General features: G+C 46.3%; 1 protein-coding gene across 2 annotated transcripts in view; it reads right to left on the reverse strand.

The window, feature by feature from the left end:
• TSHZ2 (teashirt zinc finger homeobox 2) overlaps nt 1–26,768 on the reverse strand; it is a 443,028-nt gene that overhangs the window by 157,556 nt on the left and 258,704 nt on the right. The window lies entirely within an intron of this gene.

Below are 26,768 nucleotides of genomic sequence, written 5' to 3' on the forward strand. Positions count from 1 at the left end.
GGGCGGGGGGGGGGGGGGGGGGGGAGGATAAAGAAGATAAGCCCTGGAAAAATTGCATTTTATTTGTTTAAATTTTATGTTATTTTACTTTTTAAGATTACGTTTTCAAGGATAAAAATAGTCATTCTCTGATGAACTCTGGGTGATGTCTAGAAGTTGGTGTCCTCTGGTGTCTGGGGATTATGTCCAAGTAAGAAATCCCCCATGGTAGTCACCTAATTAAATTCTTAGCTGTTCACCAGCAAATAAGGAAATGCGGCCAAAATTCAAGCTTCGGTGTTGAGAGGTTGCTTGCTGAGTTGTGCCAAAGGCCAATGACTATTTCTTCGTTGGGCTCCGTGCATATCACGCAACCATATTGACTAATTATTTAGCGTTGGGAGGATTAAGGAAGCAAACTTGGGCTGGGCTGGGGTGGAGAATAATTGATTAGACTTAGAATTAAGAACAAAAAAAGGTGACAATATTAACAACAAAATGACAAAAAATTTACAGGAGTTATGCATGAAAATTGTACACATTTTTTAAATGAGAAAAATAAAGGGAAAAACCCATTCACCTATTTTATCATAAAATATGTTTTGAGGACTCATATACATAGTATGTATGTGGATATATTTTTATGTGAGATTTATTTATTATAATTATGTGGGACATGAGTCATTATAATTTAAGGGGAAAACAGCAGTTCAAGTTATTTTCTGTAAAATTTTGGGAGGATTTGAGTTATCTGATTAGTTATCTGGTAGGCGGCCTCATTTTTTTCTTGACCTTGTTAGTGTGACTATTCCAAACTGTGTTCAAACACTCAGTTCTGTCATCAGTCAGGGTGTGGCTGTTCTCTTGTGGAACAGATGGGGTACAGTAAGCTATCCATCATCCCTGAAGTTGGGGGTTTGCCCAGAAATAAGATGGTTCCCAGGCTCCAAGCTCCCCCGCCTACCCTGGGAGGATGTCACCACGGACTTGCCGGATTGCGCAACTAACAGGTGCTGGGAAACTCTACGTCTATTTACAAGCCAGAAACTGACTTCCACACACCCTTTTGGGATAGACAGGCTCACGCCTTGACAGAGGTACTTTATATTTTAGAGGAGAAATTCCCAAGAATGAGACAGAAATAAGTTTTGGATAGTTATCAGATGTATTGCAAATAAATTTGTGTCCAATCCTTTTTTTTTTTGAAAGAGTTTTCATTGATTTTTAAAGAGAAAGGGAGAAAAATATCGATGTGAGAGAAAGACATTGATCGGCTGCCTCCTGTATGCCCCCTACCAGGGATTGAGCCCACAACCGGGCATGTGCCCTGACCAGGAACTGAACCCACAACCTTTTGGTGCACAGAGCAACATCCAGTTAACAGAGCCACACTGGCCAGGCCATGACCACTCCTTTTTAAGAGCTTAGTTATTTGGCTTAAGAAAACAGAGACTAGATCTAAGCTGCTCCTGACTATTGTTCAGCTCCCTCAGTAGCATCTTTCAAAGAGTAGACCAGATGCTGTCATTCCTGGGCTCACCCCAGCCCAGTGCCTTCGCAGCGCCTTCTGATCCTTGGCCTGCAAGCTTCTCTGCCACAGGTTTCTGCCCAGCTCTCCAGCCTCATCCTCCCCAGTCTCCGTTTCTCACACAAGCCAAGCCCTTTCTTGCATCAGTGACTTGCTTTTGCCCTTGCCTGTAACATTCCTTCCCCGGATCCCCACAGCCAGTCTCAGAAAAAGGTCACCTCTTCAGAGTGGGCTTCCCTGATGACCCTGTCAAAAAAGCCCACTCACCTGACTCACACCCCAACCCACGCCACTTGCGTTCTCTGTGCCAGCGTCATGCCTGATACCTTCATAGCACCACTCTGGACGTGACTTTGTGTGCTTGTGTTTGTTGTTGTCTGCCTTTTCCTCTAGAAGGTAAGAGCTACACGGGCTTCCACGCACAGCAGAGCACCTGGCATGTGGTGGGTCCTCAACAAATATCTGTCTAAATGAATGTATGAATGCTCCTGTGATTAGAAGGAAAAGGGTGAGGTTACAGATTTGGGGCTGGGAAGGACACCTCCACGGAAGAGGTTGGAGAAACAGAGCCAGAGCCCCTGTCTGGCTACGTTATGTCTCCTGCTTGCCTGCCTTGGAAGGAGGGAACACTTCACTTCAACCTTGTGTATAATTTCTTAGCCAATCCTTTGATATACGTAGGAGGCTATTATATTCTACAGTAGAGGATCCAGGGTCGAGGGTTATTCAAATAGGTCCCAAGATCATTACAGACAACATTTATTTGGTGTTTTCAGTATGTCAGACATGGTTTTAATGATAACAGTTAATCCTCACAACAGCCTTAGGAAGTCTTGTTACTAATACTGTCTCTATTTGACAGGCCAGTAAACTGGGGCTTGGACAAGTTATGTCCTTCCCAAGGCCACACAGTTCAGAAGTGATAGCACCTGGATTCAAACTAACTTATTCCAAATGCTACTTATTTTTTTTTTATTGATTTCAGAGAGGAAGGGAGGCTTCAACCCTGTGTATAATTTCATAGCTAATCCTTTGATATTCGTAGGAGGCTATTATATTCTACAGTAGAGAGGAAGAAAGAGATAGAAACATCAATGATAAGAGAGAATCATTGATTGGCTGCCTCCTGCATGCCCCCTACTGGGGATTGAGCCCACAACCTGGGCATGTGCCCTGACTGGGAATTGAACCGTTACCTCCTGGTCAATATTCAACCACTGAGTGACACCAGCCGGGGACCAAATACTACCTCTTGACAATGACTTGCCCAGGTAATACAGTGGTTGATAGATTAGAAATCGTATCAGGTCTGTATGTTTTCTCTCATTGGATTAATGTTTCTGAGTTTGAAGCTTTATCATATAGTGCATTTATGTCCTGACTTCATTCCTCTTGTTATTACCTAAAGTGTACAAAAGTCCACTGTAGTGGAAAGAGATGATAAGATGATAACACTTGAGGTAAGGTGATATAAACTGCTGATGTGGCCAAGTCATTAGGGGTCATGAGAAGGGTTGTTAGGGAGGGTGGATGTAAATATCGTGTGCTTTTCTGTGTCTCGGAATTATCTTGGCATGAATGGGTTGGGAACAAACCCCTGGATTTGCTTTGAGCAAATCATTTCCGTCTTATGCTTCATTCTTCTCATCTGTGTAGTAAGCAGACTCTGTGTCCATTTTGGGATGGGGACCCTGGACCTGCAGAAATAAATTCCCAAACTTGGTTTCATCTCAGTGCCTTTCTTTGGGGAAAATATCCAAAGCTTGCATGAGAAAGTTGAGTGACTATGCAAAACTTTCAATTGCCTTGAACAGGGAAAAGATAAGATTGTATTTCTGGGTTTGTATCACTCTAACCTTAACCTTGGACCAAGAATATAAGGGAGTTTCTAGGACGATGGCTTTGACCTCAGACCAAGGAAGAAGAGAACAAACTTGAGTTATGATAGAGGGAAAAGATATTTCAGAGCCTGTGTTTTCAAGATAGAGGGTGTGGGAGGGAAAGCACTGGAGAGGAGACACCCCAGAAAGTGCCAGGCAGCTGGCGGGCAGATTTGAACAGCAGCACTCTTAACCATCCTGGTGTGCTGATTGCTGTGGGACATAGCATAGTGCTTAATTACAAGGAGTTTAATTTTTAAATATGGGAAATTGCAGACATATCATATGCTATGGGATAGTTTGTAGTCTTTTAATAGTAAAACTTTACAGCAACTAAACTACATGATCACACTCTTCTGTTAATACCCACTGACGTCTGATCTTCTTGAGTCAGGAGGTGGGCTGCTCAGCATGGTGAAGCCTGGAGCCAATCTCAGACTCCCCTACGAGACATCAGTCTCCGGGCTTCAGAGGAAACATGAACCCAGACCTAGATCTGAGAAACTCGTAATGAAAGCATACCATTTTAACAAACCCGGAGAAGGGCCATCTGGAGAACAAGAGAGAAACAGTCCTGAAGAGGAATTAATTCCATCCCACTCACCCAGAACCTCGTGCAGTCCTCACAGAACTGGGGGCGAGGGACCCATCAGCCGCGCCTTTGCCCACCGGGGTGGGGGGTGGGGGGATGTGCGAGAGGCCTTCAGGAGGTACATCAACTGGGCAATAAAAAAGCGAAGAATGGCTCTGTTTTATATTTCCTTGTCACCCCCACGAAGAAAGTCTCAGTTCAAGTGTCAAGTTCAAAGATTTAACCTCTTTAACACTTCCTAACTTCTGTCACAACAGAGAGAGCAGATCATAGATTCATGACTCAGGCAGGCAGCAGGGTACGGCAGATGGACAACCATTGTTTAGCTGCTACTTTACCCATGTCTGTCTATCTATCTATCTATCTATCTATCTATCTATCTATCTATCTATCATCTATTACATATCTACTATCTATCTACTATCTATCTCTATCATCTATCTACTGTTATCTATCTATCTATCTATCTATCTATCTATCTATCTATCTATCTCTATCACCTATCTACTCTCTATTATCTATCTTCTATCTATCTAATCTCTATCATCTATCTATGATTATGTATTATCTATCTATCATCTATCTATCTATCTATCTATCTATCTATCTATCTATCTATCTATCTACCAATCATTAAAGCATTTCTATTTGTAAATGGAGGGGGTGGGGATAAAACCAAAACCCGATGACTAAGCAGAAAAGTGCTGAATGGGGAACATAGTGATGTTCCCCAATATTGTCTTCTCTAAGATCACAGGCAGGGCTGAGCAAAAGACCTAGCAAACCCAGGAGAACGCCCCCTGGGAGCCTCAGTGGCGGCGGTGACTGGTGTCTTAATGCTGCCACGTAGCGCTGGTGAGGAAGGCCCTGTACTGCCTTCACCTTTAAGACACGATGGGAATCCTGCTTTTCAAAGAGGAAGTTGAGAAATAAGAACGAAAACAGGGATAACTGAAGATTCCTCTAACAAAAAGGATTAGAGGATTGAGGGGTGAAAGATCAAAAAGACTTAAAGCAAAATGACTCTCAGAACCTCTTGATGGACTGAATTTTGTGCTGAGCTGGTGGGTTTCCAGGCCCCTCAATGAAACGGCTTCTAAATGAGAAATAGGACAGGAGCCGAGGAGAGCTGGAAGCTCAGGAAAAATGGTGACGGAGGAACCAAAGTGTATGCCTCAGTCATATAATGTTCATTCTCTGGGTTCTGACTTGACTTTAACAAAATACTCTTTTCTTTTAATAGGGTGGAGTATGGGGGCGGTGGGGGCGGGGAGGAGAGAAACATCGATGTGAGAGAGACACATCAATTGGTTGCCTCCCAGCTGGGCCCGGGGATTGAACCTACAACTGAGGTATGTGACCTTGACCAGGAATCGAACCCATGATCACTGAGCCAAACCGGCCAGGGCAAAATACTCTTTTTCTTAATAAACTTGTAACTTTGCAAAGCAGCTGGTGTAGATTATTTCACTTGATCTTTACAGTAACCTGTGAAAGTGGCAGGGAAGTGTTTTATTACATTTAAGATAATGAAATTGAGGCACAAAGCATTAGGGTGCCACCTACCAGGATCCCAGCTAGGAATAGTGACATTCAGTGAAAGCCTACCACAGTGCTCGACACAGTGCTGAGAGTCCTGAATCCTTCCAAGCGCCTTGAGGGGAAGTGCCTGCCTTCGCCTGTCTGGAGAGAGTAGGTGACTGGTCTACACACGAGTGTGCAAGAGGCAGCTGGTCCCGGTCTCCAGAGCTCGGGAGAGTCCTCTGTGTACATCTTCTCAGCAGGATGGCTTACACTGCAGAAACCAGATCGGGGCTTGCTTTTCTCTGGAGAGCCAGTTGTTAAACATTTAGCAGACATCACTGGGCACATACCCGGTGACTGGCAGAGTTGGATCCAGAACCAGGGGGTCCAGTTCCAGACTCACCCCGAAAACCTCTCAGTAATGTCCGCTCACTCTGAACAACACCCCCGACTGGTCAGCCTCCTGTTTTCCGAAGTCTACCCCAGAATTCTCATTTATTAATTTATGTGGGAAAAATATAAAAATGCCACAGAGATGGTGGTAAAATGAGGAGAGCATATCCTAGCTGAAGGGAATGTTTCTTTGCTCCAACTGATCCCATGTGGGAAAGTGGGGCCACCATGGACCATTTTTCCAATTTTTTAAGAGAAGCTGAAAATCTGAAATTTTAAGTACATTTCTCTGATTTTTAAACTTTGGCAACTAATCCTCAAAAAAAAAAACCACCCAAAACTGCACCTCACTCTCAGGCCATCTGTAACTCCTCATGTAATTTCTAGAAGATACAAATGAAAGTTATAATTGAAAAATAGCAATGTAGAAATTGCTTAGATCGCATCGTCTTTGGATTCCCTGATTGTAATGAATGGTCTTTGTCACCCATTGCAAAATTTTCAATTTTCAATGATTCTTTGATCCTGACGTTATTCCTCTGGTGACTAGTTGCTATGATTATAAGACACTGCTTTGTTCCAGCTCCCCAGCTATCGCATGGTTTCCTCCTTCAATTTATTCAGGTCTCAGTTCAGATGTCCCTTCCTCGGACAAGCCTTCCCTCCACAGCCTAAGTTAGCCTCCCCTCCTGTTGCTCTCCCTTTCCTTTTCTTATCATTCATCAGCATCCGACATACAGTAGTCCCCCCTTATCTTCGGGGATATGTTCCAAGACCCCTACCACATGCCAGAAAATGTGGATAGTACCGAACCCTATATATACTATATTTTTTCCTATACACTCATACCTATGATCAAGTTTCATTTATAAATGAGGCACAGCAAGAGAGTAGTAACAATAACTAATACCAAAATAAAGGAATTATAATAAAATACTAGAATAAAAGTTAAATGAATGTGGTCTCTCTTTCTTAAATATCTTATTGTCCTCATTTCCTTCTTGTGATGACGTGAGGATACAATGCCTATGTGAAGAGGGGAAGTGAGGTGAGTGACGTAGCATCGTGATGTAGTGCTGGGCTCCTAGTGACCTCCTGACAACCCCTCGGAAGGAGGACCATCCGCTTCAGGTGAGTCTGGTCACTGAGCCATGACGATGTTGATGTTTGGATGCCAGGAGCAGATGCTGAAAATCTCCATGACGATGTTGATGTTTGGATGCCAGGAGCAGATGATGTTTGGGGAAATTTCATATTTTCAGACAGCAGCTCACTTTGAGTAACTGAAACTATGGAAAGCAAAACCATGATAAAGGGGGCCTAGTGTATCATATATTTATTTGTTCATGATCTGTCTTCCTTGACTAGAATGTCAACTTCTAGAAAGTAGGGACATTGTCTCTGTTTGTTCGATGCTGGATTTCCATGATCTGCTACAGTGCCTGACAACAGGAGGCACATGATGAATATGTTGAATGAATTGATGCTGATAATGTTGATCACTGTTCATGAGATACCAATACTACTCATTCCCTAAGACTTTGGTGGTGGTGGTGGTGGTGGAGAAAACCCATGGGTTATAAGAAAAAAAGGTTTAATGCTGATAATGTTGATCACTGTTGATGAGATACAAATACTACTCATTCCCTAAGACTTTGGTGGGGGGGCGGGTGGAGAAAACCCATGGGTTATAAGAAAAAAAGGTTTCTCTTAACAGAAATCTTAACATCAATATAAGTCCAGACCTTATTGACTAGTAACTGGCTTTTGACATTGGGAAAAATCACCAATCTGCCTGAAGCCAGCCTTTCCCATCACCTTTAAGACTAACAGTTACCTGTGGGCCACCTCCTGGTAATGGTGGAGAATTACCTACATAGAAGTGGGCTTGAGGAGAAAAAAATTAAAAATGGCCCTGACAAGAAGGGAGAAGATTTGAAGGATCTTTTCATAGACTAAAAGATTTTCCATGTTGAAATACTTGTGGAGGGAAAAAAGACTCAAAGTTTCAAGTTGAGTGGTTCAGGTAAAATGAGAAAAAATACTCACTGAATAAATGATTTCTACTTTTATCGACCATGAATTTTGTTTGTTGTCAAAGTGACATTAGCACATAGAAATAGTTTGAGAAGGGAAAGAAATCCAAAATGCCACCACCCTGGCACCGTTACTCTGTAGTAGTTTTTAAGCTTCTTGCCAACCTTAGTCTGGAAGCAAGTTTACTAACCTTTCAGAGAATCAAACAACACTTCATCCTCTGGGGATAGTCAACAGATAGTACCAGCTGCTCGCTCAGTGAGAGGTACTGGGCTCAGCTTCATTTTTCTGAATCCATGATGGCTCGTGGGGTACACATGCTACATATATTCTACTTGTATTGCTCTTACCCTTCATCTCAACATCTGAACTATCATTCTTCGAAAGTAAGTCAATACACATGTGTAATGTCCCCTTACCCCACATTGTGGGCCAGACCTGGAGTTGTGTTCTGATAAATGGTGTCCGTGTTGGTGGAGGTCAAGGTTGAGAGAGAAAGACCAGGAAGAGAATGCATCATTGAGAGTAGACAGTTAAAATGGACAAGTAGCAGAGTGCCATGCAACTTTTCAGTAAATATAAGCTCTTATCATGGTTATGCCTCTTTTGGTCTGAGTGTGCCAATAAGTGCTGGTTAACGATGTAAAGAAAGAACTTGTTCTTACCCACAAGGCTGAGTGTCCCCTGTGAGTGCCTGGCTCACCTTGTGACGTCATGCCCAGGCTCTGAAAGTGTGCATCTGCTTCTTGTCCTGTCCCCTATGTCATGACTTCCTGGAGGGAGGGATGGTGTGTGGTCTTATCAGCTTCCTCAGTGCCCAGCCTCAGGTCTGGCCCCCATCATCAGTTTAGAAGGGTTCCTTATCTGAATGAACTTGTGGAAGACAAGGGGCCCTCAGGGCACACGTCTGAGGGAAGCCGGCTATGTCCACCCTTTGACAAAGAAAATAGAAAGGACACCTCCATTCAAAATATGAGTGGATTTTCACATCCCGAGCCGGGAAAACCCCCTGAAAGTATCTCCAGGGAGGATGGTAGGAGCCCTGAGAGCCCTTTCCCTCATCCTGAGCTCTCTCTTTTTCATGGTTTCACACGGTCCTCTCTGCACGCCGGTCCCGATGGCTCTGATTGTAAAGTCTCTTGCTTGCCTCCCTAGGCCGCGTGACAGAATTTCCTTTTAATTAGCACGTTCATAACAACAACAATAATTCTAATCATTAATAAGCCGCTCACCCCACTTAGGAACAAACATGAATGGCAAGAAGTCAATGCTCATTCTACAACACATGTAAACAAGAACCCAGGAAGGCCGGGCACGATAACCACTGGGTGTTCTTAATGGCAAAGAACGTTCTCTGCTGAGCGTGGGAAGTGACTGCTCCTATGCACCACCCCTATAGCTCCACTTAAGCTTTTCTTAATGGAAATCAATGGATCAGCCTGTAGTGACTTAAAAATAATGTTTCTCCCCAATCTATAGATGACACAGGGCAGGGATCATGTCAACGGGGCCACATGAGTCTGTGGTGGTCTCCGCACATAGTAGGTGTCCACCGGATCTGTGCTGACTGTGGAATTAATCAGATCTCCAGGGGGTGCCGGCGGATCTGGGAAAGGGGAGAAACCTGATGTTCAGAGCATTGCTTCCCAGTGGGAGCAGGGCCCAGCACCACGGCTCAGACACCGAACTGGCCCTGTGTTGGGACCACGAGGTCTGAGTATTCGTTCAAGAATTTCTAAATTAGATTTTCATTCTGATAAACATTAATCCAATCAGATCCTGGATCTTTGGGATGATGACGTCCTCACGGAACACCGATGCACGAAATCAATGTCCACACTGGCGTTCGTTCTTGTGAGCGAGTGGGTGCCCAGTGATGGGCAAAGGGCACCCCTGGCTTTTTAATAGCGTGTCCCATTTCTCAGCCCCCATGTTGGGGACACGGTTGCAGCTCCATCTCCCCCACTCAGCAGGGTGACACCCCTAAGTCTGGGCGACGCCCGGGCCAGCATCGGTCGCCCTGGCCTGTGACTTGGCTGAGCAGCGTCAGGATCTGGAGCCAGGATGGCGTTTCTGCCCGGCCCTCCTGACGGACCGGGATGTCTCCAATCGTTTCCTCTGCCGCCTTTCATATCACTGAACTGAGCCGATCAGTCCTGTCAAGAGCGAGGGCCCGGATGAAAGGCCAGTGCATTAAGACAGAGCGTAATTGCCAGCCTCTGAGATCCTGACATTAATCGTTTTCCTGAAAGAAGACAGTTCAGCTCCCCTTGCTCTCTGCCTCTCTTTTATTACCAGCACACAGGGATGGGGCGGGGGGGACGTTAGGGGAAAAATCCCCACCAACAACAAGGTTTGCTAATTAAAAGTAATAGGCTTTCCATTTTTTTTTTTTGGCAATTTGATAACACAAAACACTTACTTGGGGCCCACAGGGGGAACAAACTGAGACAGATAAAAAATGTTTTGTGTTCATTGAAGCACAGCTATGTTAATGCGTATTATCCCATTAATGTGCATCAACATCGGAATCGGCTCACCAATGCAAGCAAGAAGCACACACTTATCATCATTTGATAACATGTTTAATGACAGATTGACGGGAGATTTGCAAATGTGAACTGGCATCAGTGTTGCTAACTTCAGCTTCTGCCGCCGCCTCTGCTATGCCAGCATATTTATGTGCATAATTTGATTTCTCAGCCACACTGTTAGTACATTTTTAATATTAACTATGCACGAACAGACAGCCGAACTTAAGTTGCACTGATGGTTGGAGTTCATTAGATTGAAAAAGATGGGCGAGCGCGACTAAGATGGAGGTGGCAGTCCAACACCCGAGAGCAACCCTTAACAGACACACGCGTTCTCGACAAGCCACGTTACACGCTTCGTGTTGTTGGAGGTGGCAAAGCTCTGGAGAGTGAAGGAAGAAGTGGAAGAAGAGGAGGAGGGGGGGGGAACTGGAGGAGGAAGAGGAGGAGGAAGGGGAGGGAGATGCAGGGGAGGAGGAGGAGTTGGGGGAGGAAGGAAGCCCCTGCCCTGGGCATGCAGCTATGAACCTGACGCAGAGCCCAGGTGATTTCTAGACACATTAGTTTTCTTTCCATCGCGTCCTTTCACCCCAACTCATCAGGACTCCACACCCAGGCGCCCTTGGCTGTGCATGGAGCAGGTGACCATTAAGGGCTATTCATTCTTCATGAACCCAGGTCAAGGGCAGCTGCTCATGAAAACCTTCCCTATGGGAATGGGGCCAATCCTGCCTCTTTTGGGGAGGCGCACTGATCTGTGACTGAATGTTGCCCCGTCACATAACCCTGTGTGACCACGCGTGATGTCACTTTGCTACATCCCCATTTCTTCATCTGTAAAATGGGCACAAGAATATCCCTGTGCTTTACTGTGGCTAAAGCTCACATAACCTAAAAAAAGAGAAGTGCTAACTAAGCCCAGCGCTTGGCAGATGGCAAGTCAAGCCCTGAATATATATTCATTGTTACTGTGTTATTTCTGCCTCTTTTTTTGGTAATCAGAAGAATCTGAAAGGCTGCTTTTCAGGCCTAGGATCAAGCGAATTTGGGGTTGGATCAGTTTCTGTGAATTTTGGGTAATTGTGTAAAATGGGGTCGATCCCAGGGACACATCTGGTGGGATAGCAGGAAGGATAGTGACGTGACATAGCTAAAGGGTTTAAAGCAGCGCCGTGGACCCTGTCCTGTCAGCCTTCGTATGTGTTAGCTCTTATGTCCTCGGGGATCAGGACAGGGTGCACTGCGGTGGGTCTGGAAGATGCACACTCAGCTTCTGGTTCTGCCCCTTCCCCACTGCATGAGAAGGGCCACTTCCTCAACTTTCTAAAGGCTCAGTCTTTCCCCTCTAACCAGGTAGGGCTCCATGATGGCACCTGCTACGAAGGATTTGAGACGCTGTAAGGAGAGAACATGCTTGCATACGCCGGCTGTCGTTGTCATTGGAGTTTGTGTCTCCAGGGTTTCGAGGGCGCCTGGCACATAGTAGGTGCTGAAGAAATGTTTGTTGATTAAACAAGTGAGATCACTATGGCTATTAGGCGAGAATCCCGGGAAAGATTTGTCCAGGGAAGAAGGCTAAAGGCCTGCAGGTGTTAGTTGCTGATCTGAGAGTGAGGATGAGTCCCTGCAGAGCCTCATCATGACAGTAGGCAAATGACATGAATCACGTGCCTCGGCACAGGAATGCCACCTGCATGGGTGCAGAGCAGTGCCCGCAGTGGCTGGCTGGCCGGCCATTTTGTATTTATTCTTAAAAAATATATGTACTTATTGATTTCAGAGAGGGAGAGAGGGATAGAAACATCAATGATGAGAGAGAACCATTGGTTGACTGCCTCCTGCATGCCCCACACTGGGGATGAGTCCGTAACCCGGGCATGTGCCCTGACTGGGAATCAAACCATGACCTCCTGGTTCATAGGTCGATGCTCAACCCTGAGCCATGCAGGTCAGGTGTACTTATTCCTTTTACTCTCCTATCTGAAAGGTGCACGTAGAAAATGTATGGTCTCGAGTGTTAGAACTGCCCTCATCCTCAGCAGGTTGCAAAACCTTCCTGAGCTGCAGCCTGCAAATAGGAATTGTGTGTTTTTTATTGTACAGGCCCTGTCTGCCCTCCAGGGGCTTATAGTCAAACCTCAGTTTCTGCTATGAAATCAGGATAATAAGAAATCTACTAAAAGACGGTGGTGAGGATTAAAAGAGAAAAAGACAAGGAAACTCCTAGCAGAATGCACACAGTAGGTACTCAACCGATGCCAGTACCCTCTCTTTCATTGAATTGGTGTGCATGGAAGCCGGTTACCTTCGTCCCTGCTCACTTTCAAACGCCTGGACCCTGTATGCTTACACTGGTTTGGTTACAACTTAGATTAATATTTTCTCAGTAACAATGAGGTGAAAGGCAACTCTTGTTTTGACACTTTTTTTTTTTGGACAGAAGAATTTGATATAATTTAACTTCAGCTCTGAGAGGTAAATAGAGACCATATCTTCATTCACAAATTTGCCTTTGGGGAAACAGGCATTTTTTTTACAAAGGTGGAGAGCTAGGCCACAGTGAAACCCACCTGAAGGGGACGCTGTAGAGATGCCTCTGGATTCCCTATGCTCATCCTTATGCCCTGCTCCTGGCTTTGGCCTGTTTTTCCTGTTAACAGATATGCATGGAACTAACTCTTCCACGGATAGCCCATGGCTCCTGGAGCTGCTTTGCCTGAATGTGCCCCATGCCCAAAAGCCTATGCCCCCTGGGCCAGCCCTTCATCAATGACTAGCTGCAGTGGGAGCACCGGAGCCCAGCCCTTGCCTCCAGACGAACACCCAGAGCTCCCCAAGGGATCTGGCAAAGGCTGGGTCTTGTTGGAGTTCACTCCCTGCCTGGGTTTCTCCCCTTCCTCCTGCTTCTCCCCTCTCTTACTGGTTTCTCCTGGGAGCACATTCCTAAGAAACCACTTGCCCAGGAATCCTGATGTCAGGGTCTGCTTCTGGGACTCTTACCTGAGACACTGTCCTACTGGATCAGGGCTGGCAAAATGCAGCCCAAGGGCCAGATCCGGCCCGCAAACTGTTTTTGTAAATAAAGTTTTATTGGAATGCAGCCACACCCACTCCTTCAAGTATCAGCTATGGCTGCTTTGGTGGTGGAATGGCAGGTCCGGTACTTGCAATAGACACTGCATGGCCTGTAGAGTGCCCAGTATTTACTACCCGGTCCTGTGACAGAGCAAGTTTGTGACCCCCTGTGCTAGATACTGCCTTGAACATGCCCAGCATTTCCTCACCTCCAGGACGTGGTATGTGCTGTTCCTTCTGCCTGGAGCTCTCATTCTCTGACTTGGTGGATGCTCAGTTGCTGTTCATTTTTCAGACCTCAGCGAATAAGTCACGTCCCCAGAAAGACCTTTCTGCCCACCATCTCCAGTAGTCTTCCCTCTCCCACCCCATTGCCCTGTATTTTTAGCACTTACAGCACCGAAATGATTGCTTACCTGAGACACTGTCCTACTGGATCAGGGCTGGCAAAATGCAGCCCAAGGGCCAGATCCGGCTCGCCAACTGTTTTTGTAAATAAAGTTTTATTGGAACGCAGCCACACCCACTCCTTCAAGTATCAGCTATGGTTGCTTTGGTGGTGGAATGGCAGGGCCGGTACTTGCAATAGACACTGCATGGCCTGCAGAGCGCTCAGTATTTACTACCCGGTCCTGTGACAGAGCAAGTGTGTGACCCCCTGTGCTAGACACTGCCTTGAACATGCCCAGCGTTTCCTCATCTCCGGGACGGAGTATGTGCTGTTCCTTCTGCCTGGAGCTCTCATTCTCTGACTTGGTGGATGCTCAGTTGCTGTTCATTTTTCAGACCTCAGCGAATAAGTCACGTCCCCAGAAAGGCCTTCCTGCCCACCATCTCCAGTAGTCTTCCCTCTCCCACCCCATTGCCCTGTATTCTTAGCACTTACAGCACCGAAATGATTGTGTTTCTCTCTGGGCTGCTGTCCCCACCACTGTGACTAACCAGCACATCAACTCCACGAGGGGCAGAGTGCTCTGTCTTGCTCGTTCCTGGATTCCAGTGCCTGTGCAGAGTATGTGTTCAAAAACACTGCTGAATTATGCTAAGTGAAATAAGCCAGTCAGAGAAAGATAAATACCACATGATCTCACTCATTTGTGGAATATAGAAAACAACATAGACTGACGAACAGGGACAGATCCAAAGACAGAGAAACATCCATCAGACTATCAATCCCGAGAGGGAAAGTAGGGGAGGGTGGGGGTAAGGGGAAGAGATCAACCAAAGGACTTGTATGCATGCATATAAGCCAAACCAATGGACACGGACAACAAGGGGATGAGAGCATGAGTGTGGGGGGGTGGGGTGGTTGGGGATTAATGGGAGGATGAGGATACATTTGTAATACCTTAACCAATAAGGAAATTAAAAAAACACACACACAAAAACCAAAAACCAAAAACCAAAAACCAAAAACATTGCTGACTGGACGATGAGAAAGAATGAGAATGCAGCACTGGCTGCTTTCATTCTAGTTGGACTAGGAATGGGGACCTTCATTTAAATAGTGCTGAGGAATTCGAGCCTCATTTTGAATCCTTATTCCCAAGCCCCTGGGAACATATTTTATGCTCAAGTCCCATTAGTGTCCAGACATTTATTACCTCTGGTATTAATTTGCTTGTTTTCCACTTTATATAACGGGAGGTCACTTTTTGTTATAAGCTGTAATTTTTGAATTTTATGATGTAAATTGACCTGCTTCAGGAACCTAGCTATAAAAAGTCTTGCTGTCAAGGAGTCAAGAAAAAGTTATGCTGTGTTAATGGTTTTAATTAATGCATTAATTTCACAAAGTTTTTGTTGAGGGCTTAATATGTGCAGGGTCCATGTCTGAGGTCTTCAAGGAACTTCCCGTGAAGGAAAGACAGGCACATTCACACGCGTGCATCTGAGATCCATCCTGCGGAGCAGCCAGAGTCGTCTTTAGAAATACCAATTGGGTCATGCCCTTCTCTTACTCGAAACCCGCTAATGAACTCAGAAAAATCCAGAGTCGTCACCATGGCCTGCACAAGTGGGTCTGCGCTAGATATTCAAAATGATTTCACCCTGAGCTCACAGAGTTCCAGCAACCTTGGTTTTCGTTCAGTTTCCCCTAAAACTCCATCCTTACTTGCCACAGGGCTGTTGCACTGCTGTTCCGGTCTGAAATTCTCTTCTCACTCATTTCAGAACGGGTTCCCTCAATCCTTCATGTCTCCGCTGTCACCTCTCAAAATAAATGAGCACCATTCTACAGGCCCTTAGTACTTTATTTCCTTCATGGGATCCAAAATGACCATGTTTATGAATTTGTTTTCTAGTTTCCTGTCTTTCTCCTTCTAGAAGATCTGTGAAGGAAAGGAAAATGCCATTCTGTGTACTGCTATATCCTGAGAGCCTAACACAGTGCCAGACACAAGAAAATGCACAAATAAGTAACGTAATACCAGGTAGTTATAAATCTAATAAAGGAAGTAAAACAGGGTGACGAGAAAGACACATGTAAGAGGGCTTTATGGCTTTAGGTCAGGGCTTGGCAAACTATAGCCCCTGGATAAAATCTGGCCCACTACTGATTTTTTTTTTCAAGGCCCACAAACAAAGAATGGTTTTTACCTTTTTAAATGGCTGGAAAAAAAGTAAAAAAAAAAAAGAGAAAATATTTTATGACACATAAAAATAATATAAAATTTAAATTTCAGTGTCCATCGATAAAGTTTTATTGGAACATAGCCACTTCCATTCTTTTACATATCACCTGCAACTGCTTTTATGCCACAATGGCAGATTGAGTAGTTGTGACAGAGGCTGTGTGGACACAACCGTGAAAATATTTATTTTTTGGCCGTTTATAGAAAATGCTTGATGATTCTTTAGATTTTCAGGAAAGAGTCTTTAAAGAAAGTGATGTTTAACTTGAGATTTAAATGATGAGAATGGTTAATAGAAGGATAAGAAAGACTATGTTTAAAGTCCCTGAGGTAGAAAAAAACACTCATGGAATGATAGCTCTTTTCCTTATGGAATGAACTTTGAGTTATGACTTTGAATCTGGCATATCTGTGCTGGGCAAACTGGCACAGAGTCGCAAGTAGAGATGAGAATGTCTAACAGTGGCTACTTCACCAGTCCTTGCAAGAGACAGGGTGTGCTTCCACCACCTAACTGCGGTGCAAGCAGAAGTGGAAGGCTGACACGGGAGAAGCATTATGGAGGTCCAGTCAAGAAAAATTAGAGATGAAATGGAGAGTGGTGGGAGGCATGGAGAGAGGAGGGTGCATAGATCCTAGGAGAAGAGTGGGGACACTCACTGTCATTTCAGAATAAAAAAAAGAGCAGATGTCAGAAGAGTGAAAAGGTGGTCTAGGTAAAGACTGAACAAGATGAATTGGGTTTAGGTTCTTTCCTCTTCCTCCCAATGCTGATATCACAACCCCTCTGGGCAGGCCCATGTCAGCCATGTTGTAAAGTGCTGACTCAACCTCACTGCTTCCAGGAGTGTGTGTCTGACCCAGGCCGAGGAGGCCATCCATCCTCCCAGCCACAGGCATTGCTTTGAGAGTATGTGATTCCACAGGCCAACTAAACTCATCTCCATATTTGATTGGCACCCTTGAGAGACAGACTCCTATGCTGGGAGGATAAATTCCTGGGTCTGGTCCAGGAGATCTACCATTTGCCTGAAAATGAAGACAACACAGAGGAAACCTGAGCTGAAAGATAGGGAAAGACCAAGTTCTGATGACATACAGGCTTAGAAACTAGGATTCATCTGTGTATGAAACCAACTCTACCCTTGGATGAGCCGATGAATTCTGTTTTGCTAAATTAAGTTCGAGTTGGTTTGCAGTGAATTATAAACAAGAGATTTTGATAAACACAGTTTAGAGTTGACATGCTGAACAGCTTTAACTATTGCTTCCAAAAGAATTTTATGACCCATCTTTTCAGAGTCAAGAAAGGTATCAAGCTAAGTCAAGACGAGGACCTGTTCCCTTGACGGCCAATCAAGGCTCTTCAGATAGGAGACTTCCCGATACAGTAGAAACACCTGAGCCGGTATCGCCTATTCCTTAGTGGTCTCAGTGGAGCCATGCAAACTTCCAGGCCACCCCCTACTCTCCGAGATTCTGGTCCTTTCCTCTTGTTTCCTCTGCTCTTGAGCTCCACACAGACAAAGTGTCAGGTCGAAGACTCAATGAAAGCTAATAAGAGTGAACTTTTTAGACTTCTTACCACATGCCAGCTACTGTGATTAAAGCAGTGGTTCCCTGGACCAGCATCATCTTATCATCTGGGAACTTGTGAGAAATTCACAATCTCTGGCCCCGCCCACGATCTACTGAAGCTGACACGCTGGGATGGGGCTCAGCCATCTGGGTTTTAACAAGCCCTGCAGATGATTCGATACACACTCAAGTTTGAGAACCATTGACTTAAAGCATCACCTGGATGATTTATTTTCATCAACCCCTGAGGCAGGACAGTTATCCTAGTCCTATAGAGGAGGACATTGCGTCTTAGAGAGGTTCGGACATCTGCTTTACTACTAGTGAATACCACACCGGCATTCAAGCCCAGGGAGCTGGACCCCAGACCTCCCTGTACTCTCCAGCCAGGGTGGGCATAGCCACCCCAAACTTGTGTTCTCACGCCCAGTGCCAGGCTCATGTTCCAGTGGGCTGGCGGCGATGCTGCCTCAGCTCCACAGATCCTCTTGCCTTTCCGCGGATTCCTACTGAGCCTTACTCCACATCTGTCAACCTCCAAGGAACTTTCCACTTAAAAATATTTGTAGGAAAAATAAAAAGAAGCCGCAGAGCAGAATTCCAGCTTTAGATAAACCTCAACTTATCCCTGGGGGCCCTGGGGTTGGGTGCTCATCCCACCGAGGAGTTTGTGACCATCTGCTTGGACCGTCCTCTCTTGGTGACCACCTCCCCCTCCCAGGTCCCTTGCTCATGCTCTGCGTTTCTTCCCAATTAATACCGTGTGGTTACAGATGCCACTTTGCTTGCGGTGACTTATAAGTGACCACTAATGTTCAGTTATAATTCCCCATTTTAGATGTGAAAATGGCTCATCATATTCACCACAAGAGCCTCTCTACAATGATATATAATTTAAAAATTAACATGAGGACAGAGAAGACTGCATTTTTGAACTGGGAACTTAGAGACGCAGAGGTTAAACTTGCTAAGGTGAGCTCAAGGAATCAGACGAGTGTTATGCAAATGCCTCTGTCACGTGTTGCCATGACTTCTGAGCTTTTCTTGCATCTTCCAGATCCCTCGCACTTGTCAAAGAGCAAGCCCACAAGGGGTGTGCTTATATGGGGGTATTTCCCCCCACTGTTAGGAACGTTCTCTAATTCCTGACACAGAACTTTCCCATATATAAACCATGCTGTCGGAAAGCAGCAAAGCAGAAAAGAAATCAATGTTTGGTTTCTAGGAGGGGCTAAAGAGAGCTGGACAAGACCAAAAAAAAAAAAAAAAAAAAAAAAAAAAAAACAACACACACACACACACACAAAAACCCCAACAATAAAACAAAAGAACAACAAAAAACCTAGGGAGGTTGGGAGGTTGTCAAGGGGACACGCGTGGCTGTGTTTGCAGCATCATTGGCTCTGGGAGGAGGTGGACTCAGAAGTGTTTGGACAGTAGAGTCCGAAGCATGTCCCTCTGCAGGAAAGGAGGCAGTGACAAGGACATAGGAGAAACAAGGCTGGGAGAGAGACGTGAGCTTGTGCAGGAAGGGAAGACAAGGCAGTGCTTTTGCGCGTGGAATGCTTTGGTGCTTGTGTTGGTGCAACAATTCATGGCCTTGGGACTAAGCCGTTCTCCGGTCTGCTCCAGCATCAAGTGGTTACAATTATGGATTGCAAATTTATTGACATTTGACATCTCCATCAACCTTCCTCTGATCAACAGAACTCTCTGCCGCCAAATGGAATAATTACAGAAGATTTCAGCAGTCACGGGGATGCCCCAAAAGGTCATTAAATCATCTTGGAAAAACAATGTGTTCCTCCATTTCATCTTGCCAGTAAATCTGTGCCGAAGTCCAGACCACCTAGGGCTGATGCTCAGAGGAGGGGCTGACGTACAGACGGAGGGAGGAATTAAATTAGGACTGAAAAATAGGAAGGCGAGCACAGCAGGGGCTGAGCATTTCATACTTCCCGTGGCATGAAAATTGTGGTTTACTTGAATCAAAAGGGGTTCTTCTTGGGAAACAGGCAGAAACGGCCTGCCTTTGGAGTTGGGGAGGTCCAGGGGCCATGCGGGAAGAGCAGTTGTGTCTACAGCCCACTGAGAAGTCGGTAGCATTTGTCCTAATGCCCTCCATGTCTTAGTCTGACATCCCTTCTTCCTAGGCAAGCCTGGTTCCAAATGACCTGGAATTCCCCTGCAGCCGGTCATCGGTCCCCAAGCTCCCTGGCTCCACGATTGCCCGGACCACCCTGCCTTCCACATCCTCCGCACTGCCCCTCCCCCACAAGTTCCATGGCACACTCAGTAGCCAGAGTGATCTTCTGTGGGAGAAAGGAGATCATGCCACTTGCCTGCTGAAACCCCGCCAGTGGCTCCTCACTGCGCTTAGGGAGGCCAACCCAAAGCTTCGGATGTTCTACAAAGCCCTGACCTGCCTCCCCCAACTCCTGTCCCACCCGCCAGCCCCAGCTGTCATCCCCGGGCCTTTCTCTGAAGCAAACACACCAACGCTCTCAATTTGCCACGTGCCTGGCTCTTTTTTCACCTCCTTGTCTTCTTCCCCTGACCCCCTGTTTAAAGTGGGTGGCCCTGTCATGGTCCCTTACAGCGCCCCGTATTCCCTGGCAGCCCTCATTCTTAGACGTCATTTACTCTCATTCATATGCTCAGAAACGCTACCCACTGTCCTCTGCTTGGATGTGAAGCCTGGGCCCCCTCCCCCTCAGGGGAGCTCAGCACTCAGAGCAAAGCCAGGCGGGGAGCAGGCTCTCCGGGAGGAGGGACTGAAGGGCAATGGAATGGAGGTCCTGATGCACCTGCCACAGAGAATGCAGACCTGCTCAACTCGTTCACCCGAAGGCATTTGACGGCTCCATGGGCATGAGCAGCCCAGGAAACATTTCTGACTCAGAGGCCAAGCCTCATGGCGGTGTTAGTCCTCTGCACCAGTCCTGGGGCTGGGACTGGTTCTCACTTCCTCAAACTTCCCGTGCTGTGCAAAGCCTGGGCGCTGTGCTGAGGGGTTTACATTCTTTATTTACCTGATTCGCCTCCCTGATGAGTGACACAGGCATTACTGTCATTTCACACATAGAGAATGTCCAAAGGAAGTTCGGATCACCCCCTTTCTACAGGTGACCGAGCCCAAAAGCCGGGCATGTGCCCTGACCCGGACTCTAACCAGCAGCCTTTTGGTGCACGGGATACCCATCACCCAGCCCACTGAGCCACACTGGCCAGGGCCATCACTGTTGCTGCATTATTAAACTTATTAAACACATTCGACACACCTCAGTTCTAGGACAGCTGTATTTGAACAATTATGAGAGAAGCTCTCCTTCATTGGGGGTTTCCATGCACCGGATACAGCACTAGGAGGATCCTTAGTAGGTTCTCTCTTTTTATCCTCATAATGCTCCCTGAGGCCAGACTTCACGCAGCCACCTCACAGTGGAGCAGCTGAGGTCCAGAGAGTGACATGACCTGCCTTAGGCCCTCAGGTAGGCCTGCAGTCCCAATGCCCACATTCTTCCCCACTGAGCTCAGCAGCCTTATGCCTCCTTCACGGGATTTCTGCACCCGGAAGTCCTGGCTCCGACACTTCCTGACAGGCCTCCCCCTTCCCTCCTCTTCCAATGGCCTCCCACGTTCATTCTCTTACATTTCTGGGATGATGAGGTTCTGATTGGTTCTTTGACTTCTAAGCCAGGGCCAACACTATCCAATAGGGACCCATCTCCATGGTTACAGCACACCAGAGAATCCACAGGAAGGCCGCAAAGGGGGAAGTGGAGGCTACAGCAAGTATGGGGGGGTGGTGGTGGAGAGGGGGCCGTAAACAATTAAACATGACAAAATCCTCTGGTGCACAGAAATAGAACTATTTGACTGTGAAACCGAGTAATGTAGCATTAAAAATAATGTAACCTGAAACATCATTTTTTTTCTCTATCGATGAAAAAATACCTGATAAAGCCACGCACACTGAAAGTACCAGTTTGCTGGAGGGCCCAAGTGGTAGAAAGTTGTCTCTGTCAAAGATTTGGGCTTTCAGGATATTTAAACATTTCCCCCCCGGTTCATCTTCTCTCCCCTATGAGTATAACCTGTGGACAGGGCTCATGTCTTACACCTGGGTGTAGCACCCAACAGAATATAACCCATGGGACCCCAGAAAGGTGCTGGGAGAATTGTGGGCCCAAATTCTGGCTGACGATAAGTCACTGCCTTGTCCATACCTGATTTCCAGCCCTGACACTGACTATCTGTGTGGCCTTGCTGGTCACCCACCTCTCTGAGGGCTGGCTTCTTCGCCCGCAAGCTGGTGTGATCACAGGTCTTTCATCATAGCGTCCGGGTTAAGGTTAACTGTGATAACCTATGAAAGGGCCTAGCACGATAGCTGGGACACTAAATGCTCCATACGTGTCGGTGCTCTGTTAGCGTCAACGGCAGTGAGGTGGGCACCGCCAGGCTCTGCGTTAAGCACTTCCTTTTCTCAGCACATTTCCTCATCAGCACCACCACCAACCTCTGCACTGAGAATGCCAAGGCAGACCTTGCTAAGTGTGGTCGGCACCGGTGACCCGGACTGTAGCTGGTGCAGAGAGAGAAGGGGGCTTCAGAGGGGAAGAGCGGCAGATGAGAGCTCCTTCCGTCCCGTCTCAGGGGCAGCCCAGCTCCGCCCGGTTCTTTCATGTTACACCCCAGAGCTGTTCAGTTAAATCTGCACTCAAGTCTCTCCTTATTTCTTCAAATGAAATGGCACAACCCATCCCACAGCTGGACTTAAGCCTTCAGCAAACACATCTTTTTTGAAGCAGGTGGCCAAGGTGGAAAACAGAGAGGAGAGTGAAGCTGGTCGGGCACCTGCTTTGTGGGCCAGGCCCAGCGTGGAGGCACCGTTCGAGCTCATTTCACCAGGAACCAAGGCGGAGAAAGGCGGAGGCGGAGCCAGCCCCTCTCATCAACCTGAACTCGGATTACTTTTTGAGTGTTCACAGCATCACTAGGAGATTAGCCCACTAGGATAATGCCCTCCACGCCTACACATATCCTGTGCCTCCTGCAAGTCAAACACAGGAAATAAACAAAGAAATAAAGAGTGTTCAGGAAAAAAGCATGACCTCTCCTCTCTGCATCGCCCTGGCCTCCTGGGTTTGGAGAGGTGAACGTTGTCAACAGCAGCACAAGTTCCCTAAGACCCGCCCTCCCCCAGAATGTGACCTGTGCCTTTGGCTCGTGGCATCCCTGTGTCCTGCCAGGTGAGCCTCCTGATACCTTCACCCGGGACTGACTCAGAGGACATGACACTGGCTTCCAACCAACTCCTGTGCCTTCTGGGGAAGCGTCAGGAGATACAGCCACTGCACCCAAATCCTCTTCTATTTTGGTTCCCTTAGCGCATTCACTCTGTCACCTCCGTGGCCTACATATCATTTAACAAGCGGCCCTGTGACTCTTGCAGGGCGTGGCGTCGGGGCTGATTTAAAATCCCCGCATTGCTAAAACCGCATTGTTCTTCATCAAGTCGAGTCATTTTTATGTGATGTGTCAAGCTCCCTAACAAATAACTCCTGCCAGACAAATCAAGTTCCTCGTCTTAGAGCCGCGGCTAAATAGTTTATAGCTTTAATCTGCTCACCGAGGTGTGCAGTCTATGACAGTAATTATAAATGCAAGCAGAAATTATAGCTGAACGCCGGAGCCGCATTAAGGCCGTCTGATGAACAATCATGAGCTCCTGCTCGCTCCCAACAATAGAGGGCAAGTTAGTGTCAACGCCAGAGAGATTTCAGTTCTGCATGGCTTTTTCTCCCATTTACCACGCAATGTCACTTGTCTCCTATAAGGCAGGCAAAAAAGCACTGCAGAAAGCTTTAAACTTGATAGTTTTTTTTTTTTTAAAAAGACAAAGAGAGAAATGCAGGAGAAAACTGTTTATCATTACGACTTCTTTTTTTTTTTTCCCCTGTTTTGTTCCGTGGCGGGTTCAGTTTCAAATTAGTTCCTTGAAGGTAACTGCTTGTTTACCTACTCGGGGCCTTAAAAAAAAAATCCCTGCTGAAGCCATTTTCGAGAAATCGTTATAGAGAAAGACTTCTTTAAATAAAGGGCAAGTTCAAAATCGGCCCAGGAGGTGCTCCAGGGGCAGAGGCTGTCCCTCTCTAGCCCCTGTTCTCCACCCGCATCTACCTAAGCTAATGACACCATTTAGCTCTTTATTTTCCCCTCCTCACTTTCACAGAAAGACGTTTTTAATTTAGCTGAAGAATTACACAAATGTATTTTAAAGACATAAATCCATATAAAAAATATGAGCTAATTAAAACATTGCACTCCCTGTCGCTCATGGATTTTCAATTTAGCGAAAGAAAAAAGAATTGCATCTGGTTAAATGAAAAGATGATACTGATGGCAGATTGGAGTAAATGAAAAATAATGTTACTCTATATTAAAGCACCAAATTATACACGTCAGGATTAAGCGTTCAGGAGTCCAAATGAGGGGGACGTGCGACCGAGACGGAGCGCACTCAAGCGCAAGGGGCGCCAAGCCGTCGCCTGGTCAAGTGGAAACCTTAGGAGAGGCGGGGCGTTTGTTTCTTGCTTGCACTGGAAATGCTATCATCCTGTGGTTGACCCTGTTTCTCAAAATGAATTCCAGAAAGTCAGGATGAGGATTTAAAAAAACACAAAACTCTTAGACGTCTACTTGCACCGGAATTTGGGCCAGTTCTTGGTTTGCACCATATGGTGAATGTATGATTACCTCACCGAACAAGGACATCAACACTCAGGGAGTGAGGATGCGGGGCTTTATCCTGAAGGTCCGGCCCCAGCCCCTGAGTTGCAATATTTGGATCGCAGTTGCACCTCCAAGGAGAGGCCTTGCTCCTTGCTCATCACTCAACGCTGAGGCACATTTACAGCCTTTTCTCTGCACTGTTGAATGTGTACGCCTAGCCTGAGCAGCACCCAGAAACCAGCAGGCAAGGTGGAGGAGAAACCGAGGGGCCGAGACCAGTTGGTGAGTATGGGGCGGCCCTGGGTTTGAATGTCACCTGTACATTTACTGTGTGTTTTCAGACAAATCATGAAACCTTTTGAGCTATTTGCAAAATCAAGATGAGATGAAGAAGCATGCCTGGCTCAGAGGAAGAGGCCACTGAGTGCTAGTTTTGCTGTCAGTTGAGATCGTTATAATTAAACCGCAGGTTGAGGGCCCATGGATCACCTGCCCAGTCATTAATCAGCTGGGAAGACTGCAAGCGTTTTTTCCCCCCCTCAAATATATTTTTATTGATTTCAGAGAGGAAGGGAGAGGGGGAGAGAGGCAGAAACATCAATGATGAGAGCAAATCATTGATCCACTGCCTCCTGCACGATCGGGGATTGAGCCTGCAACCTGGGCATATGCCCTGACCGGGAATCGAACCATGACCTCCTGGTTCATAGGTCGATGCTCAACCACTGAGCCACCATGGCCAGCAAGACTGCAAGTTTTATATATCTCAGGGGCGGCTGAGGGACATGGCAGGACCCTGTAGTGACAGTCTAGAATAAGATTTTCTTGTGAACCTACTATGTGCTAGGCTTTATGGAAAAGAACTGCATACATTTACTTAATCCTCACAACTTTCATATGTCCACATTTTACAGGGCACATCAACCAGAGTTCAGGAGTTGGGGTTTGACCTCAGGCTCCGGGCCTTGGCAGCCAGAGTCTTCCCCTAACATCACGCTGCCTCCTAAACACCAGCCCCCTCTTCACTTCCCTTGAAGTAGGCAGATGCCCTCCCATGGGCTCCATTCAATGTTTCCCCCAGCCTGCCCATCTATGTCTGTCACTAGGCTCAAAGGCGTTCTCTTGTCCTGGCCACTGGTTCATTCCCTGGGATCAGCACCGTGCCGGGCATGGAGTGATGGCTTTCTGGCTAGGTGAAAACGAGTGAGGCTCAGAGATTGTGGAATCTTGGGGAATTCACGCAGACTCTCTGCCTCCATTTCCTCTCCTGGAATTTGGTTGAATCCACCTCTCCCTCACAGGCTGTTGTGGGAATACAGTGAAAAAATGTTCATGAAGCGCCTGGGGCAGGCCCGGCACTTGGGCTGCTATACAGTCAGCACAACTGCTGGGTCACCACTACATGTCCATGTGGACTGCTGTGGAGCCAAAGCACCACTGATGTGATGAGAAGGGTGAAAACAATGTGGGGGGTGGGGGGTCAGAAAGGAAGGAAGGATGGAAGAAGGGAGGGAAGGAAGAAAGAAAGGACAGAGGGAAGGAAGGAGAGAAGGAAGGAAGAAGGGAGGGAAGATAAGATTTATTTAATGGTTGAAGGAAGGTCCATGCCTCTTATAGATATGAATGAGTCCAGCACATATCAACCATAAATAAACAACACTGTTGGTGAGGATGTGAAGAAAAGAGAACCCTCATTGGTGGGATTGTAAATTGGTGCAGCCACTATGGAAAACAGTATAGAGGTTCCTCAAAAAATTAAAAATAGAACTACCTATGACCCAGTAATTCCACTTCTGGGTATCTATCCAAAGAAATCCAAAAACACTAATTTAAAAAGACATGTGCATTGCTAGGTTCATTGCAACATTACTTACAATAGCCAAGATATGGAAGCAACCTAGGTGACCATCAATAGGAGATTGGATGAAGAAGACATGGTGCATGTATACAATGGAATCTTACTCAGCCATAAAAAAGGGTGAAATCGTACCATCTGCAACAAAATGGATGAACCTAGAGGGTATTGTGCTAAGTGAAATAAGTCAGACAAAGACCAATACCATATGCTTTTACTTATATGTGAATTCTAAAAAACAAAAGAAATGAACAAACACAATAGAAATACACTCATAAATACAGAAAACAAATTGGTGGTTGCCAGATGGGAGTGGGGTTGGGGGATGGGTGAAAATGGGAAGGGATTAAGAAGTACAAATTGCCAGTTATAAAAACAGTCGTGGGAATGTAAAGCATAGCATAGGGAATATAGTCAAT

Source organism: Myotis brandtii, unplaced genomic scaffold (assembly GCF_000412655.1).
Source record: "Myotis brandtii unplaced genomic scaffold, ASM41265v1 scaffold225, whole genome shotgun sequence".
NCBI lineage: Eukaryota > Metazoa > Chordata > Mammalia > Chiroptera > Vespertilionidae > Myotis > Myotis brandtii.